The 15,246-nt window shown below is 42.1% G+C and overlaps 1 protein-coding gene across 1 annotated transcript in view; it reads left to right on the top strand.

Annotated features, from left to right (window-relative positions):
- LOC143781813 (sodium channel protein type 5 subunit alpha-like) overlaps positions 1–15,246 on the top strand; it is a 514,560-nt gene that overhangs the window by 431,170 nt on the left and 68,144 nt on the right. The window lies entirely within an intron of this gene.

Genomic DNA, 15,246 nt, shown 5'->3' with positions numbered 1-15,246 from the left:
ATGGTACCAATAAAAACAACAACTGGTCCTGCAAAAAACAAGCCCTCACATGACTCTGTCAACTGAAATATGGAAAAATTATAGCTATCAAAATATGATGATGCTAGTTTTTGCGATAAAAACATCTTTTAGTGTGTGACAGCAGACAAACAAAAAAACCCGCTATAAATCTGGTATCGCTGTAATCGCATGGACCGATTTTACCGCACGAGAAACTACGTAAAAAATAAATAAAACCAATTCTTCACCTGATGTTGATTTGTTCATTCTGCCTCCCAATAAGTCTCGGCTCACATTTATCATGCGCTGGTCACACTGAATATTGATTTGATTTAGATTTCTATTTTGTTCATTCACTTTGTATTTTTTTAATTGATAAAAATAAATTATTAACACCTCTATTTTTTTAAAAACATTTTACCAGTGACAGAAATGGGCCCCTGTGAAAAAACATTATATAGGCCCTTTCCAGTCTAGTAGCTCATCAAAATGCAAAATTCCACCTGTTTTGGAGGTAGAAATAGGCGCCCTCACCTCTTGAGACCCTGTGTGTCTGCACAGGTGGCACCAATGGTATGTCCACTCCTGAAACTTTTCGTGCATATACACACATATATTCATATTTTGCAAAGAAAAATCTGTTTAAAAAAATGGAAATCTGGCACAAAAACTATTTTTTCTTACTAATGCCTTTTGTGAAATCAACCTCACAAGATTAAGCTTCAATGTAGCACCATGTTTTTAATGATATCCACTAGTGATGAGCGAGTATACTCGTTGCTCGGGTTTTCCCGAGCATGCTCGGGTGATCTCTGAGTATTTGTTAGTGTTCGGAGATTTAGTTTTCATTGCCTCAGCTGAGTAATTTACAGCTACTAGCAAGGCTGAGTACATGTGGGGGTTGCCTGGTTGCTAGGGAACCCCCACATGTAATCAAGCAGGCTAGTAGCTGTAAATCATTCAGCTGCCGCTATGAAAACTAAATCTCTGAGCAGTCATAAATACTCGGAGACCACCCGAGCGTGCTTGGGAAAACCCGAGCAACGAGTATACTCGCTCATCACTAATATCTACACATTTTCATTTTTTCGCCTGAGCCATATATTTGCATTGCAGTATGTGTGAAGCATTACATTTGTATAATGATACACCACAGACATCCGTTACTATAGTGTCTAAGCAACAGACGATTGTTAAATCAGAAATCCAAACTTTTTAAAACTGTCTCCAGGCAGAACTTAATTGCAAAAATCCTTACAGTTTTAGAATTGAAAACGATATAAACATATTTCATCCATTAACTATATGAATGGTAGACGTCTGTGATATTTAATATACATCTGAAGACTAGGAATCCTTTACATCTTGATGGCAGATACTAGCATTCGTAAAAAAGGCAAGAAGATGGTTCCCATTGTACTGCAAGGGTTATTTTTATGTGTCTGCTCTATTGTCTTTTTACAAGAAAGACAAAACCACAGTTACATTGAGGGAGTTCTTGTTTCTGGATTCCTTCTAATTATGCACAGAATGTGTGCATTGTCTTGGGTTGAGTTTCTCCACATCACCATCCTTGAAGTGTTTTCAGTATCTTAATGAAATCGCTGTGTAAGCTCTCTATTCTGTTTGAAGTGAATAGAGGCTATAAAATTGGAGCCCATTTTAAAAATCCTTTTCAAATCCTAACTGTACATTTTATAGCCATAGTGAAAAAAATTGTATAAAAAAAATTCAAAATTAAGCCTTGCTGAGAAAAAGCAGTGGACAAGAAGAAAAGTCTTTTCACATTTGCCTCCAGCCTGCATGCAAAAATAAGGCTTTTGGCACAACTAAAAGGGTAGCCCATGGTGGTCGCCAATTGATTATCAATTTTGCACAAAATACCTGTTTTTATTTGTAGCATTTTGTTCCTTTTAAATTTTACAAATCGTTACGGCGCTACTATATATTTAATGTCCAACTGTATCCACTCAGGTATCAATTATTAAGACCATTACTAATCCGAACCTCTTTCTTACATGTTCGGAAACAACCCTTGACATTTACCATTTTAAGATTTGCGCCTGTTGATAGAAAGTCAACTAAACAATTCCAATCTGCTTCCTACAGAGAAGGTTGGTACATTCTGATATTTTGTTGCATGCTCTGGGTGAAGCACAAACTCATTGTCCAAAGTGGCTAATCTTGTTCATTAGCCCTTGGAAATACATAGAACCTGGAGCGCAGAGGCAACACTAGAAATAGGCAATTTGTATAAATACGTTATTTGGGTAAATCAAATAAAACCAATATAGTGCAAAAAGAAAAATATGAATAAATATTTTATTTTATTATACTTATTAAACTGCATTCATTACTGCCCTTTTTCAGTATGAAATATTAATTTTACAATCCCAATGGTAATAATACTGTAACTAGTTAACAGTAAGTTGCATAAGGTTACAGTATAAAACATTATGTTCAATAGCAAATTATATCGTGGTACCATGTTAGCCAGAAAAATCAATGTGAATACTTTTCTGCCCAATTATAATAAAAGTATTGTCGGAGTGATACCTTTATTGGCTAACCAGAAAATAATATAAGTTTGCAAGCTTTTAGAGCACAGAGGTTCCTTCTTCAGGCTGAGAAAAAGGCACAACATTTAAGGGATATTACAGCAGGACATTTGTTCATGAGATGGGAGAGGTGATGCCTCCTAAAGATAAGACAAGAAAATCAAATTAAACATTTTCTTACAAATGGAGAGGCAGTGGGAATGATGTTCTTAGTTATTTGGAGTTTGTCTGATGGAAGTGTGAATCACAAACCTGATAAATTGCAGTGTTGGTTCTGTGGCTAGATTGTTTTTTAAAGGAAATATTTGTGTTCTGCAATCCCAACCTCATGAGGAAAGTTGGAATAGAGAGACTCTACATCCATGGTGGCTAGTATCATGTCCTCCAGAAGTTCGGGAATTCAAACTGATAAAGATGTTCAATTCTTTGACACTAGGACTCCAGTTGACTAAAGGTACCTTCACACGAAGCGACGCTGCAGCGATAGCGACAACGATGTCGATCGCTGCAGCGTCGCTGTTTGGTCGCTGGAGAGCTGTCACACAGACCGCTCTCCAGCGATCAACTATGCCGAGGTCCCCTGGTAACCAGGGTAAACATCGGGTAACTAAGCGCAGGGCCGCGCTTAGTAACCCGATGTTTACCCTGGTTACCAGCGTAAAATCTAAAAAAAACAAACAGCACATACTTACATTCACGTCCCCCTGCGTCCACTTCCTGACTGACTGAGCGCCGTACAGTGAGAGCAGAGCGGTGACGTCACCGCTGTGCTGCTTTCACTTTCACTTTGCGGCGCTGAGTCAGAGGAGGAAGCAGACTGCAGGGGACGCAATGTGAGTATGTGCTGTTTGTTTTTTTTACATTTTACGCTAGTAACCAGGGTACACATCGGGTAACTAAGCGCGGCCCTGCGCTTAGTAACCCGATGTTTACCCTGGTTACCAGTGTAAAATATCGCTGGTATCGTTGCTTTTGCTTTCAAACACAACGATACACAGCGATCGGACGACCAAATAAAGTTCTGGACTTTATTCAGCGACCAGCGACATCACAGCAGGATCCTGATCGCTGCTGCGTGTCAAACGAAACGATATCGCTAGCGAGGACGCTGCAACGTCACGGATTGCTAGCGATATCGTTATAATGTCGTTTCGTGTGAAGGTACCTTAAGACTATCATTCCCACTGCCTCTCCATTTGTAAGAAAATGCCTAATTTGATTTCCTTGCCTTATCTTTAGGAGGCATCACCCATACCACCTCATGAACAAATGTCCTACTGTAGTATCCCTTAAATGTTGTGCGTTTTTATTATTAATTAATTTGTAATCCTGCCTGAAGAAGGAGCCTCTGTGCTCTGAAAGCTTGCAAACATGTATTATGTTCTGGTTAGCCAATAAAGGTATCAGTCCAAGAATACTTTTGTCATCATTGGGCAGAAAAGTATTCAGTATAAAACATTGTAATGTTAATGGTGAATTCTGATGTTATTGAGATGTCATCACTTTGAATTTCGTCATACTGATGTCATCAGTTATTCTATTTCCGTTTCAGGTATCATTAGTCTTAGCTGAGTAACTATGATGTCATCCGTGATAACAATAATTCGGAAATCATGACTTCTAATTAGAGATGAGTGACTCAATTTACTTTAGAATTTTAAAAAAATTATAGATTCTAATTAACATGAAATTTTTGCTTTGGATTTGCACCAATCCTGCAAAATTGACACCATTTTTCCATCAAATTTCAGGGTCAGAAAGAGGTTAAAAAATAGAGTACATCGTACTTATCTGTCCTAGGTTCTCACCTGTGTTTCAGCTGCTGTTGCAGTGCCCTCTTCCCCCCATTGGTCATACATGGTCAAATGGGGGAGACGCACGTCATTGACATCAATATCGCGAGTCATGTGGAGGGTGATGTACTTCATTAATGTCATTGCTGTGCATTGCCTGCCCATCTGACCATGTGAGGCCTATCAATAGCCTCAGCACCAAAAGAACAACATGGAAGATGGGTGCTGGGGCAGCAGTGGCATAAGGACAGGTTAGGGCCTAGGACAGGTGATTATAATATTTTATTATTTTTCAACCCCTTTCCTCTGTTTATTATGCTTTGGTATCTGGAGAGACCTTCGAGTATAATAAATGTCTTTTTTAATTCGGAATGATTTACTGATGACTGAGTCAAATCAGTCGAATTGAGCAAAGCTGACTAAAATTAATTTCGGAAGACTTGCTCATTAAGGATGGGCGGACCCAGGAAAGTTCTGTGTCCTATTGAAAACAATGGTGGTCTGAACTTTAGGTCTGGGTAAGAAAAACAAATCTCTCTTTCGCTCTCCTTCTCTCTATATCTCTTTTTCTCTCTCACAGACTTCCCCCTGGGACTCTGAGCATTGAAACGGACACCCGGGGAAAGTCCATGTTTGGCATTTAGCATCGGACACTAACTGTCCGGTACGGATGCTGAACTTTTAAGATTGGGTTCGCTCCTCTCTATTGCTCATATCTACTTCTAAGTCATAAGTTCTAATCTTCTCTCCCTTAATATAGTAAGGCTAGGTTCACGTTTCGTTTTAGTGTGAGCACTAACGGACAGCGTTGCACGGCAAAATTAACGCCGTGCAACGCGTCCGTTAGCTCTCCCATTACCAGCAATGTTAAAGTGCATTGCTAGCGTGTGCCATTTTCGGCACGCGCTAGCGATGTGCTGTTCTTTTGCGGCGCGCCCGAGGTCCGTTCCCCGCTCTGGCAGATTGGGGATCTGCGCTAGCGGGGACGTTTAACGCGACCCCTAAAAAGACATTGCGTTAGCGCAATCCGCTAGCGCTTAGTGCTAAACGGATTGCCCTAACGCAATCTGAACCTAGCCTAATTGTGACATCACCAATTATAATATGGCAGTTCCGATGTCATTACCTATTATGTAATGACTCTGGTGTATCACTTATATACATAGTAATTCTGGGGTCATTCCATTTCATATAGTAATTCTAATATCGCTACTTTTAATATACTAATTCCAACATTATTGAAAATATACTGAATTACTGCAAACTGAGAAACGGATGTCACCCTTCTGATAATTTAGACAATTTTATATTTGGTATTTCTAATATATTCTCTTTAATCTAATGTTGAGGTTCTCATCACATAGAAGCAGTCATGTCACTACTTAGTGCCTATTATTTCTGTTCTCTTGCCAATCTGACATTAGGAGGGGATTACTGTTGTGTGGTATGGAAAAGAAAACAAATGATGAAGAGTCTTACACAGGGTTCTTACACTAATTAATAGGAGCAATGTGAGAAACTCTTGATGCATTATTTGGTTGCCTCAGTGACTTTATTATCCTGTGCTCTCATTGTTTGTTTCAACACCCACTGTCATATCAGACTAGGAAATGGAGACAATACTTATTTACCCCAAAATATATTTTATAAAAAAAGTCATAGAACAGAAATAAATATCCCAAATGGCCATATTTTAAGAGAGCCCAGTATTTCACATAATGTTACTGTATGTTGCAAAGAGAATCCTTTTTTAATCAGTTTTGTAATAAATTCTGTAATTTAATGGAGTTCGAGAGGATGAAGTTCTGCAAACACGGAGCACATTGAAATGCACGGAGGTTGCTCACGGGTGCAATCCTAAATACTTAAATACTATACTTGTGCACTGAAGTCAATGCTGTCTCTTTTCTGCAGAAGTATCGTGTAGTTGTTAGTGTACATTAAGTTGAAATCGCTCTGTTTACAGGGAACATGATAGCTGATTTGGGAAGAATAAATAAGAGTTCAGCTTTGTTTTTCTAGCATTATATAATTTACTGTGAAATGTTGCAGTATTTTGGAGAAAAAAAATTATTCATAAGTCGACCAGGGTTAAAGTGACTTGATCAAGAGACCGGTCCTCAGCGGCGTCTACCCTCCCTTCTCCATTTCCATTGGCTGGCAGATCTCTCCCTATGTGTTTGTATAGAGAGAGACAAGTCAGTCTATAGGAAATGGGAGGAGAAAAGCCATTGGAAACCTGCTTCTTTGACTAGTTATGCCAATCAGATCATCAAATGCTGCAATGTTTCACAGTAAATCATATAAGGCAAGAAGAACAAAGCTGAACTCTGATTCATTCCTAAATCAACGATTTTACTGCAATGTTTTAGATTAAAGCATACAATATATGGGTGGAATAACACAGCCAGACTTTGATTTATGCTGCCTGTGGTTCAGATGTCAGCAGGCTCAGACTAGCCCACAGGGGAACAGGTTAATTTCCTGGTTGGCCCATCTTCAGGTGTGGAACCCCTACCCTTCCATATGAAACATTTTTGGCACAGTACACTCAATGCAGCATGCACAGACAAGGGCAGGATCTTGTCATTCACTTAACAAAGTACCTTGTTTATTATTGTATAGAAGCACAGGCAAATTTGAGAACAACAGTCATGTAATATTGCGTGTTGGTGACCAGTGGGCACCCAGAAACAATGTCACTGGTGGGCATTTGGCCCTTCAGTCCAACACTGGCTGTCAGGTTCACTTTCACCTAAATAAAAATAATTGTACAGTGATACAATGCAATTCAAAGACGAGACTATTTCTCCAAATCTACTAAGAAGATGATCTGGTAGTTCAGCCTTTATGAGACCTCTGAGGATTCGTGAGTTTGCTGCCCCGCTCTAGTGTGTATCAGAGAGTCGACATATTATTTCGCAAACACAGTATGCAAAATATATAAATCTCATTACATCAGCAGATTGCAATTAAACTAATACATCCATTGTTAGTATTTGGCACAGGACAATCATTGTCTTTCAGTCCTTTTTTAATAATTAATATACCGTAGTTAAAATCAGGGGCGTAACTACCGCGGTCGCAGGGGTCGCAATTGCGACGGGGCCCGCAGTGCTTAGGGGCCCACCCAGTCCAGCAGACTGGGCGGGCTCCTAAGAACTCTAAGCTACAAAATGGGCCGCCGGCCCTTTAAATAATTCTTCCTTACAGGCCCTGCTGCGCGTGCACTCGCGATCACGGGTGGGACTGCACTTGACCCGCAGCAGAGCCCCTCCACCGCAGAGAGCCGCACACCACTACTATAGCTGCCACTGCTCTGTGCGCACAGGACCTGTGATGAGGTCACAGGAGGGGAGGAGTTGGAGTCACATGATCAAGGGCTTCCGTGTAGTGCAGGACAGTAGTGCAGTGCTGTTTGTCATCGTGCTGGAGGAGGGTAAGCTTTTGTGTGAGGTCAGGAGGGGTTTGGGTGGATGTAGCAGAGCAGTGTGTGTATGAGGTGTACAGAGCGGAGCCGTGTGTGTATGAGGTGTACGGAGCGGAGCCGGGTGTGTATGAGGTGTACGGAGCAGAGCTGGGTGTGCATGAGGTGTACGGAGCAGAGCCGGGTGTGCATGAGGTGTACGGAGCAGAGCCGGGTGTGCATGAGGTGTACGGAGCGGAGCCGGGTGTGTATTAGGCGTACGGAGCAGAGCCGGGTGTGCATGAGGTGTACGGAGCAGAGCCGGGTGTGCATGAGGTGTACGGAGCAGAGCCGGGTGTGCATGAGGTGTACGGAGCAGAGCCGGGTGTGCATGAGGTGTACGGAGCAGAGCCGGGTGTGCATGAGGTGTACGGAGCGGAGCCGGGTGTGTACGAGGTGTACGGAGCGGAGCCGGGTGTGTATGAGGTGTACGGAGCGGAGCCGGGTGTGTACGAGGTGTACGGAGCGGAGCCGGGTGTGTACGAGGTGTACGGAGCGGAGTCGTGTGTGTACGAGGTGTACGGAGCGGAGCCGTGTGTGTACGAGGTGTACGGAGCGGAGCCGTGTGTGTACGAGGTGTACGGAGCGGAGCCGTGTGTGTACGAGGTGTACGGAGCGGAGCCGTGTGTGTACGAGGTGTACGGAGCGGAGTCGGGGGTGTACGGAGCGGAGTCGGGTGTGTACGAGGTGTCGCATCTCTGCTTCAGGAAAATGGCCGCCGCGATCTCCGTCTGGGCACGCGCGGCATCCTGCGGCCATTTTCCTGAAGCCGCGGCCAGCAGAGCGCCGCTTCTGCGCACGCGCGGCCAAAGGAAGATGGCCGCCCCACCGATCACCAATGAAATGTCGCACATCACGCTATTTTCACTCCCCTGTGCAGTGGATTCGGGACCTTGGGCATGCGCACACCACTACGCCACCAACGGAAAACTAAGCAAGATCTGGGGGAAGACACCACGCCCATCTGACCAGACCAGCCTGATTGACAGGCGAAAACGACTACTTTGGTAACATATTTCGGCAGCATAGGTGGGGAATCGGGGTCCACAAAATACACTATTGCAATGCACAGCTCAGGCCCTATTTAACAGTATTTTTATCTCATACGGAAAAAACGGGGTGACAGGTTCCCTTTAAGAGAAAGCCAAAATAACCCCGGGACAGAAGGCGAGAGCAGGGGGGAGGTGCGGGACAGAGCCGCTTTAGGCTAGTTTCACACTAGCGTTAACTGCAATACGTCGCAAATGCGTCGTTTTGCCGAAAATACGCATCCAGCAAAAGTTCTTGCTGGATACGTTTTTTCGTCATAGACTAACATTAGCGACGCATTTGCGACGCATTGCCAAACGTCGCGTCCGTTTTGCGACGCTTGGGCGTGTGGTAGCGGACCGTCGGGAGAAAAAACCTTACATGTAACGTTTTTTGCTCCCGACGGTCCACTTTTTCCGACCGCGCATGCGCGGCCGGAACTCCACCCCCACCTCCCCGCACTTCCCCGCACCTCACAATGGGGCAGCGGATGCGTGGGAAAAATGCATCCGCTGCCCCCGTTGTGCGGCGGAGACCACACTAGCGTCGGGAACGTCGGCCCGACGCACAGCGACGGGTTGTTCCCGACGCTAGTGTGAAACTAGCCTTAGTCGCTAGTGTGAAACTAGCCTTAGTCAGGAGAAGCTGAGGAGCTGCAGCCGGTTTACATCAGCCACCCCTGTACCAGAGAGGAGATTGTGAGTTGTGTATATGAGCTGGTATCTCTGGTGTGTGTGTGTGTGTGTGTGTGTGTGTGTGTGTGTGGTATCTGTAGTGTGTGTGTGATAACTGTAGTATGTGTGTGATATCTGTAGTATGATGTGTGTGTGTGTGATATCTGTAGTGTGTGTATGTGTGTGTGTGTGATATCTGTAGTGTGTGTGTGTGTGTGTGTGTGTGTGTGTGTGATATCTGTAGTGTGTGTGTGTGTGTGTTATCTGTAGTGTGTGTGTGTGTGATATCTGTAGTATGATGTGTGTGTGTGTGTGATATCTGTAGTATGTCTGTGTGTGTGTGTGATATCTGTAGTGTGTGTGTGTGATAACTGTAGTATGTGTGTGATATCTGTAATATGATGTGTGTGTGATATCTGTAGTGTGTGTAATAACTGATGTGTGTGTGTGTGTGTGTGTGATATCTGTAGTATGATGTGTGTGTGTGATATCTGTAGTGTGTGTGTGATATCTGTAGTATGTGTGTGTGAGGCAGCGGCGTAACTACTACGGTCGCAGCTGCAAGCGGCTCTGGCAGGTCAGGGGGCCGTGAGTCCCCTTGAGCCTGTCTCCCTTATGCTTGTGTCCCCATGTGCCAGTCTCCCTTGCCCATTAGTCCCTGTGTGTCCCCATGTGCCTGTCTCCCTTGTCCCCTTATGCTTGTGTCCCTTGTCCCCGTGTGCCAGTCTCCCTTGCCCATTAGTCCCTGTGTGTCCCCTTGAGCCGGTCTCCCTTATGCTTGTGTCCCCGTGTGCCAGTCTCCCTTGCCCATTAGTCCCTGTGTGTCCCCATGTGCCTGTCTCCTATGTCCCCTTGTGCTTGTGTCAGTCTCCTTTGTCCCCTTGTGCTTGTGTCAGTCTCCTTTGCCCACTAGTCCCTGTGTGTCAGTCTCCCTTTCCCACTTGTCCCTGTGTGTCCCCTTGTGCTTGTATCCCTTGTCTTCTTGTGTCAGTCTCTTGCTCACTAGTCCCTATGTGTCCCCTTGTGCCTGTCTCCCTTGTCCCCTTGTGCTTGTCCCTTGTCCCCGTGTGTCAGTCTCCATTGCCCACTAGTCCCCTTGTATCAGTCTCCCTTGCCCACTATTCCCCGTGTGTCAGTCTCCCTTGCCCACTAGTCCGTGTCCCCGTGTGCCAGTCTCTCTTGTCCACTAGTCATCGTGTGCCCTTTGTGTCAGTCTCCCTTGCCCACTTGTGTCAGTCTCCCTTGCCCACTAGACCCCTTGTATCCTTCTCCCCTGCCTCCTAGCCCCCATGTGTCCCCTAGTGCCTGTCTTCCTTGCCCCCTTGTTCCCTCTCCTCTGCCCCCTCGTCACCATTTGCTCGTGTCTTTGTCACTGCCCCTGTATGGAGGGGCTGCATTATACTATGAGGGGGGCTGCATTGTATTCTATGGGGCTTACATTGAATTTTATGGCGGGGGGGGGCCCATTTGGAAGTTCGCACCGGGGCCCATAACTTTGTAGTTACGCCACTGGTTAAAATTATGTACAAAGTCAGAGGCAAAGAATTGTTTTTTTTCTTTCTAGGGCAAAGGTTTTGTTTGGTGTCACTCCCCTACTTAAGTAATGTATAATCTCCCCATGTCTCTCAAAAAGGTATAGTGATTGGCCCCACTGCTCGATTATGGCATTTCTGATGTGCTTTGTACACGGCACTCCTCGGGCTTAGTAGCCTTTCCTGGTGATGCTCAATTACTTACAGTAGTGGTGTCCAATATTCAATACATATAAAAAAAGAAAAGAATGTCACTCACCCATGGCAGGTCTTCTTTATTTATAAAGAGAAATAGAGGGATGGACCGAACACTTCAAATAAAATCCCAAATTTTATTTCAGTCGATTAAAACATGACTCCAGGGAAAAATTCACATTCTACAATGGATGACTATAGCGACCAAGGAGAAAGTCCCAAGACAAATTCAATGTCCTGATTAACATGTTTCGAAGTTATACTTCATAATTTATATTCATAACCTAGTGTGAAGAGTGCAGGTCAGACAAAATATAAAACTCTTTCCAGGTAACCACACCTATGCACACATGATGCATTAATCTAACTAATAGGTGCAGCACCTGTGCAATAGAAAAGAACACACATATTGTAATAAAACCATATATCTAATAAAAACAAAGAAAAATATAAATCATGGTTATATTATACCCTTACTAGTAATATGGAATCAAATCTGATGCCCGCTGCCCAGCCTTGCACATTTAGTGCACTCAATAAGGACTGTGTAGAATGAGAATTCTCAGAAAAAAAAACAATTTTCAGTAAAGATGAACGGCAATATCCTTGACATCTTATTTCTACTTTTCCCAGTAAAAGCCTCTTCTGGTTCTGTCTTTTGAAGATTTCACCATCTATGTACGGTGTTTTCTCTGCCCACTTTCCGATCTTCCCCTGCATAATGTACAGGCACTGTATCTTCCAGTTTATTGAACCTTTAGATCACTTTAATGTTCTGCCTTTATAATGTTCAGGAATTTCTTTGTTTTGTATGCAATGGACTAGAAACATGTTTTGCACATTTTGTCGCAGTACTTTGCATTATTTTAGCTGGACAGTTCTGTGTTTGTTACAATATGTTGTTACTACTTATTATTACATTTTTTTTATTATTTATAATATTTATTATAATATAAATAATATAATCTTAAATAATACAATATAATAATATTAATAATAATAATATAATATTATATAATATAATAATATTATATAATATAATACTTAATATATAGTATTTATTATTACTTATTTACTTATTATTATTACTTGTTATTACTTACAAATTTAAATTAACGGTTTAATCTTTTTTTGCGGCAGTAAATGACCACTGATGGGTCAACATTTACCAGCCCTTTGGCCTTTTAATAGCCGGTTTAGACAGCAAGATCTTTCTTAACATTGCCCACTGAACTATCTGTGATACATCTTTCAGGGGATATAGATTGCCATTGTTCTCAGCACTATGAGTCTTATTTAAAAGGGATGAAGCGCTGCCGGGAACACTGATCTTTTGTGCAGCACGTAAGAACATTTCACCCAACGATTGAATGTTTTGCTCTTTCATAGGATGATCGGTAGCCTCCTTGCACTGAAAGATTATCGTGACTCCATCCTTTCTAGGAATGATTGATCACGATTATCTTTCAGTGTAAAAGAATCTTTACTTGCAGCAGATTTCTTATGTATTTTAACATTTTAGGAACTGCTAAATGAAATATGTTGTAAGGTTTAGCATATGGTAATTATGTCAACCTAAGCGATACAAAAAGACTCTGAGCACCTATCTGAGGTTTGCTAGTAATATTTGATTTTTTTAATGTTAAATATACCCTGTTTATACCACATTGCTTAGGTTAAAAGTAAAGAGTACTTTAATGAAACATGCCAATGGGAGCTGGATATGTACAAATGGTTCATTCCCTCTTGGCTTGGCCTATCCTGAGATCAGTAGGGTGAGATGACCATCTCATGACTTCTTGACACTCTGTTAGGTGGCTTTCCAGTGAATTGTAATCTTTTTTTTATAGCATTTTGCAATTTTCTGCCTAATTTGTATCTTGAGAAATTGGAGTTCTTAACAAAAGTTATGGGAAGGATATGACATTTTCGCACTTGCCATATTGATGGTTAGCCAACACAAATTCAGTGACTAAAGATCCTGTTGGTAATTTGCTCCTCTGTCAAGAATAGTCTAAAATTATAATGAATGCATTATATGATTCCATTACAGTGTATGAATCAAGCTTGTATAATATATTTATAATTTGTTTTATTCAGTGTGAAAGTTGGCCAAAAGCATTTCTGCAGTGATAGGAGCCGACCAGATTTCCAGGGACAAATAGATCTTGCTAGCTATTCTTCAGCTCTACAGTTAGAAAATCAATTATCTTAAGTTTGTTTGACTGCTGACTGGTTGCAACAGGTGGGATTTACATCCTTAAATCCATGGATCAAGACGGATTATCACCTTCGTCTTCCAAAGCTGCATCAAGAAGGGGAAGGTCTGACATAAAGCCTTCCTATATATTTCAGAGCTAAAGCTTTTGATTGTCGTTGGCCATAAATAAAAATTCTATTTCAAGTTTGTCCAATGTATCTGCAGAATAGGTCTATACAGAATATTTATTCAATTGGGGTTTATATTATTTACAAAATAGGGATACTAATGCCTTATGGCCTTAACTAATGAGCTCTGTAGTTCTAAGCAGTCCTGCAGGGTGGTCAACACAGGGGGACAAATAGGATAAGAAATGGTGCCTAACTACTACTCTTTGTTGTAATGGTTTGATAATCAGGATTTGGCGCTCCCTAGAGCGTGCACAATCTTTGTTTGGCAACAACCTACAACAAAGTACAGCTGTTTCTTGGTTCTGTGCATATTGATAAAAATGTACGATCTGCATGTTTCCAAATTCAAACAATGGCTCCTTTTGAGTGTGCTAGGTTCACACGACATTTGACTTTTGCAAGCATTACACAAGACTTTACTTTTGCACACTTGTCAGTACAACATAATGCCAGTGAATTTAGTCATAAGGCACCCTTTACAATAATAAACTGCTGCTTGTGTTCTGCAAAGTCCAGCACAACATTTCCAGAAAGTTAAGTTGCATCTAAGAATTTTAATCTATTACAGTAACTATTTATCCCAAAAGTAATTCATGGAATGTTACTCTTGTTTTCCATCTACATTACATTTGCTACAGCAACTTCATACTGCATACACCGTGCTGTAAAATGCAAATGTTACGTTGGCCATATTCATAATATGTATATTGGCCAATCACAACAATTTTTGGAACAGCAGGTTGACCATCTGATTTATAAGGGGGCCTCCTGACTCTTCTCTGAAAACAGAAAATGGCGAAGGTATAATTTGGACAGTTGGGTTTTAACTACGCGATCCTTTGTCCTTAGTGAAGAAGGGCCAAGAGAGTCTGAAAGCGGCTAACTCCTCTCACCCCACAAAGAGCACATACACATTCTGCTGATTGTGGGTATGTAAGTTGGGGTCTCAAGTGATAGCATTTGGCTGAATAAGTATCAAGCTCTGGTCACTGCATTGAGTTAAAAGATCCATACCGACTAGACTAAAATAGAACTGCTCAACTAATAAGCCTTTTGACATTTTAGAAGTTTTTTGTTTTGAGTTTCAATTGCTGACAACCGTGCCAAATAATGGTACAGGAGAGCTCTGAGAGCTACTCTTCTCTGAGATCAGAGATGAGTTCAATAGAAAATTTGAGTTTGAGTTAATCCGTAGTTTGAGAGGAGAACAACACTTAGCTGAGTGCTTCTACCACTTTTTTTGTTAATCAGTGTGGGTCTTAGCATCTGAAAAGCATTCAAAAGGGTATTAACTCTTTCATGTTAGTTGTACTCAGGAGCCGCCAACCTTCTAATAATGTGTATGGGAGTGTCCAGACATTCCTCCAGCAGCAAATGTTGGACCTGAGAATGGACAGGCATGTTGCAATTCAACATGACTGATTGTTTCTTTTCAGGGGAAAATGTTCCAGCCCGAGCTGTCTGGCAGCTGCTTACTCCACCTTCCCCCATGTGTAGGAGTGTCTGTGCTGGGTTTCAGTAAAAATAGTTGTCAACCAAATGAGTGTTTCCTAGATGTGTCCAGGGAATTAATGGTATTAACTTTAGAATACACACATATATATATAT

Source organism: Ranitomeya variabilis, chromosome 6, assembly GCF_051348905.1.
Source record: "Ranitomeya variabilis isolate aRanVar5 chromosome 6, aRanVar5.hap1, whole genome shotgun sequence".
NCBI lineage: Eukaryota > Metazoa > Chordata > Amphibia > Anura > Dendrobatidae > Ranitomeya > Ranitomeya variabilis.
Note: the sequence above shows the minus strand (reverse complement) of the source record. Positions and strands in the feature narration are given on the sequence as shown.